This window comes from Antechinus flavipes, chromosome 1 (genome assembly GCF_016432865.1).
Source record: "Antechinus flavipes isolate AdamAnt ecotype Samford, QLD, Australia chromosome 1, AdamAnt_v2, whole genome shotgun sequence".
Lineage (NCBI taxonomy): Eukaryota > Metazoa > Chordata > Mammalia > Dasyuromorphia > Dasyuridae > Antechinus > Antechinus flavipes.
The window spans coordinates 468,785,960-468,791,486 of record NC_067398.1 but is presented as its reverse complement, the minus strand read 5'-3'; positions in this window follow the sequence as shown (position 1 = coordinate 468,791,486).

The following is a 5,527-nucleotide window of genomic DNA, read 5'->3' as shown; positions in this document are numbered from 1 at the left end:
TTTTTTTTTTTTTGTTAGCCAGGAAATAGCCTTCAAAATACTAAAAATTTATATTCAAATGGGGCTTTTGTATTCATTGTATAGCTTTATGGGGATTGTAACATGTTATTTATAGTACTTTCCCAGATTAGTAAATTAAATGCTACTAGTGAAAGAAACAAATCTGTAATAGGAATTGTAACTACCATTATATCTTCTATTTTCTCTTCATTTTTAAATTCACCATGATATGTTAATATGAAAACTGAAAGAATTTGAAGTATCTTGGAACACAATTTCTCAAAGTGATTTGAAAACCTTCACCTCTTAAATCCTTGGATCTCCATAAAATTTCTATCACAATATCTCACCATAGAGTTGATATAGCAGGATTTTTCAATGGCCAAGGTTGTGGAGTACAAGTTATATCAGGTTCTCCTAATTTTGAAAAGTATTTAATCTGATTACAAGCAGTCATTCAACTACTGGCCAAACCAGGTATAGAGAAGCTCATTACTGGGATGAAGAATTATTTAATTACTGTCAGTTTAATAAACAAAAAATACAAAATGGCCTTCAATACTGTTCAGCCTCTTTCATTTCCACGGTGATGATGAAGTGGCAAAATGGGAAGCATAGAAGGCCAACAATCACCATTTAAAATCATCTATAAACATTTGATATTCAAAATGTGAAATGGACTAAATGATCTCACCTTCCGGCTCTCAATCTTTGAGTCTGTGATCTTAATCCAGTAACTATCAGTATTCATGCATTCCTAGAGATGCAGACTACATCAATATTGACATTCTCATTATCAAACCAGAAGACATAAAGAGGTTGCAGCTAAAGATAGACTAGCTGACAGATTTGCTTTAGGTAAACAAATGAAAAAAAAGTAGAATTAGTTTTATTATGAACCCAAAGGCAACAAGAAATCTCATCTAATCATATTCTTAGTCACTTTAGCTTATGATGAACTTATAATGATCATAAACAAATACACAGAACTCCCCCCCCAAAAATAAAACCATCTTGATAAAACAATTGCAAGTTATATGCCATCATCTGTTACAAAGGGCAAATAAAGAGATGACTGTTTTGAAGAACTTTTCAAAACTTTCCAAAGTAATTCAACATATACCTTGACATCTTAGTTAAAGTTGGACATCAGCGATAACTGTAAAAAATATGCTAGAAATTTCGAAATAAGAGATAAGAGATACCAGAAGTGTGTAGTTATTCCAATGCTTCATATCTGTATGCTTTCTTCAACTAGAATACATTAATAATAATGAGAATGTGAGATTACAACTATTCAAATTCACTATATCTAACAAGCATTTAACTCTGGAAAATAGATATTGGATAAAAGTAAAGACACTGATTCTGATTTTTGCCATTTCTTAAAAAACTTTAAAAGTGATGTCCAACTCAACAAATATTTATTGACAATATCTTATGTGTAAGATCCTGAGCTAAAGACTAGATATCAAATAGTTCCCACCACCAAGAGCCAAAAGAGATCATAAATTTCCTCAATCAGTAAGCAAGACATGATAACCAAAAGAAACATCATTTTATAGTGCTAGATTATTTTCAAACTATAGCTAAGGAGAATGGTAGAAGATTATAAATTATAGAGTTCCACTAATCAGTTAAAAGCAGTGAATTGGACAAAATTTGGCATAAGATGAACTATAATAGATGATCCCAAGAAAATTTCTAAAGTACAACAAACAGACAAAAAAAGAAACAGATTTTCCAGCATTTTGTACTATTTGTTTTCATCCTCGATAACAGAGATATTTAGATTTCACCATGCCAGTATAAAGGTGCAATATAAGAAAGTAGAATTGTTACTTGAGAGCATGAAATCAAGAATAATGAAAAGATTTTTATCACTCCCAAAATAAATCTGTCTTTGAGGGAACATACTTTCAAAAACTTTTAGGGATTAATATTCGAGCTATCAAAAAAGAGAACTCACAAAATGGAAAATATCACTGTTAAAATTCTAACAAAAAAGATGACTACAAAATATCAGCACTTCTTTATCTGTATATTCACTTTCTCATCTTTAGAAAAATTCCATAAGGATAATGTACATACATCAAAAATCATTTTTGTTCATATAAAACAGGAACAAACTCACAATTTTCTACAGAAGACTATAGTTTCACTGTCACAAAATTAACCAAGGTTAACAGAATTCTTTGATAGATAAAACTACAGAGAGAATTTCATTCAACAATCCTCCAGGTATTAATATGCATAAAGCAGAGATACATTCAGGTTACTAGAATTCCAATGCACTATCCACTGTGCCACAGAGCCACCTGAGACACATTCACTAAAGATATTTATCATTGTCATGAAGAATAAAAATGAAATAAAAATCCTCCATTGAGGCTATTGCTGATGTAATTTTTGAAATATCTTAGAAAAAAAGAAAGATGCACAAGGAATAGAGCAGAGCAAATATTTTGAGCAAATCTTGATTTTAATTCTTATAAATATTCTAGAATTTGTTATTGAAAGAATCATTCATCACAAACTCTCAGGTTGAAAATAGGATTTGGCTATGCATACTCTTTGATCCAGCTCTGTTTCTACTGGGTCTGTATCCCAAAGAGAATATAAAAAATGGAAAAAGGAGCCATACATGCAAAAAAAGTGCTTGTAGCAGCCTGTTTTATAGTGGCAAAGGATTAGAAACTAAGTGAATGTCCATCAGTTGGAGAATGGCTAAATAAGTTATGATATATAAATGTAATAAAATATTGTTCTAAAAAAAAATGATGAGTGTGCTGATTTCAGAAAAGCTTGGAAAGACTTACATGAACTGATGCTGAGTGAAGTAAACAGAACCAAGAGAACATTGTACATAATAACAAGAAGATTATGTGATGATCAATTTTGATGATCAACTTGGGCTTTTCTCAACAATATGATGATTCAAGGCAATTCCAACAGACTTGTGACATAAGGTGTTATGCACATTCAGAGAGAAAACTATGAAGACTGAATGCAGATTAAAGCACAATTTTCATATTTGTTGTTGATTATTTTCTTGGGTCCTTTCTCATGGTTTTTCCCCCTTTTAATCTGATTTTTTTTGGCTCAGCATGATGAATATGTAAGTATGTTTAGAAGAATTGTACATATTTAACCTGCTTTCTGTATTGGGAAAAGGGGAGGAAAGAAAAGAGGGAGAAAAATTTGGAATACAAGGTTTTGTGAAGGTGAATGCTGAAAACTATCTTTCATGTATTTGAAAAAATAAAATACCATTAAAATAAATAAAAAAGAAATTTATAAAAGAAAATAGGATTTGGATTTCTAAATTATGGCTTAAAAGTTAGGAATCACAGACTCCTGGCCAGGCATGAAACATACCCCATAAAAACTGATTGAAATTGAGTCTTGTACTCCTAATCCAAAGGCCTCTAAATAAAAAGGAAGGAGCAAGAAGAAAAATATTTATGCATGCCCACCATGCTAGATTAAATAGAGGACATCTACAATACAGTTAGTTAATAGACTAGTTGGACAATAAACTGGATTCAGACTCAAATAGATGAAGAACAGATTGGATTGCAGTTCTTAAATGCATGACACTTTCAATGATTCCCAGTTAGTTATGCCATTTTAAAACAATTCATTCTTATGGATCTATTTTCCTAACAGTGCTATACACTGCCAATCATGCAACACTATTATCAGTGAAGAATAAAAATACAAGTAACCCAAAGTACAATGGAGAGGCATGGTAAGTTGTAAATAGGCTGCAACTAATCAATGATGACTTTTTGATAATAATGTAAAATACATTGTAAGGAAAGTATGGTTAGGAAGAGAGGTGGATTAGTCATGGAACAAGAAAAAGGGATAACAGATGAATTGAATAAATGCTACTCTGATGCTCACAAAATTTTAAAAGAATTAAAGGAAAATCTCCAGCATGTTCTCTATATAGTCTATAGAAGATTGATTGTGAAATATAGATTAATATAATAAGAGAAATTATGTCTGACATGTGTGTGTATACACACACACACACACAGACATATATATATATATATGATCAGTGGGAGGACAAGGAAGCAGAGGCAGGTCAGAGGAGCAGAGGAACACTCATAATATCCACCCACTCTTCATCTAACTTGTGAGGTATTGGAAATTTTACTTCATAATTCTATACCTTGGTAACTATAACTATGGAGATGGGGGAAATTGTATAATAGTTAATTTCAATTGTATTTTCAATGGATCATATATCAGATTGGGAGGCTTCTATATAATTGTGGATTCATCTTACATAAAGTATTCATCTTATATAAAGTATCCCTAAACACATAAGCTAGCCAAGGAACTTCTTGGTCAGGTATAGGTAGTTGTAATTGGCTTTACAAATTCCTTGAAATTTTATGCTTCCATAGAATCCTCCATATACTCATATTTGCAAACAACATTGTGTCAATTACATCAAGTCTCAGAATACTAACACAGGATGCCAGCCATATAACTCTGAAGTTTACTTACCTCACAAAATTACATATTTTCAAATTATTTTGAGAAATAAATTTTGCCTTGAGGTTTCAAAGCAGAGATGACAAGGATACTAGACAAGATTTGGAAGTGCAAATAGTGAACAAAAGAATGAGTACAAACCTCATATAAGCAAGTAGCTGAAAGATATCTGGGCTCATAGAAATGCTAGAGATGTGAAATAAAGAAGGGTCTAGATAACATAGGTCAACTACAAAAGAATGTTGCTTGGGGCAAAGAAATGTATAGGACAACCCATCATTTCATAATGTCCAATATAAGTTTCAGATAGTTGTTTTAGACTCCATTATTGTCTGCTACTTTTTAAAGTCCTGTGTATTTGAATATAACATTCAAAAGTTATTCTAATAAGGGGTCTGAAGATTTTATCAGATTGCAAAAAAAAAAGTATGAAAAGGATGAATAGTTACACCTTAGAAATCAACAGATTCTATAAATTAATACTTGATTTATTGTTTTGTTGATTTGTATACTTAAGAAAGTGATGGAGAAAATGATTATAATACAAATTAAACTTGTGTACATGGTATTTTGGGTTTTTTTTTTTTTTCAGAAAGCTAGTTGTTAAACATTTTATCAACACATCCTTGCTCCCATCTCACCAGTTGGAACTTATTTCTTGTAGGGATTTATTTAGTCCATGTCTCTTTTCCCAGCAAAATTCCTTTCTTCAGGCCCCAAATTACAAACCTTCTCCTAGCCACCCTCAACTCCAAAAAAAGGGATTCAACATTGATATGGAGAAGAGTATGTGTAATAGGACAGACTAGGGAAGCTGAACTCAGAGTAGAATGTTGCTATATATACCAAGACTATATCCAGGCTGGATTGTAAATCTAGAAAACATTTATCCAGAAGTTTTTGAATAAGTGGCATTGTAAGTAGGTACAGAATTCACGTTATATAAGAGTGTCTAATTAAATCCATTGCAAACTTAGCTAGTATGTGTCTAGTGTAGAAATTTTCTCAGACTTCT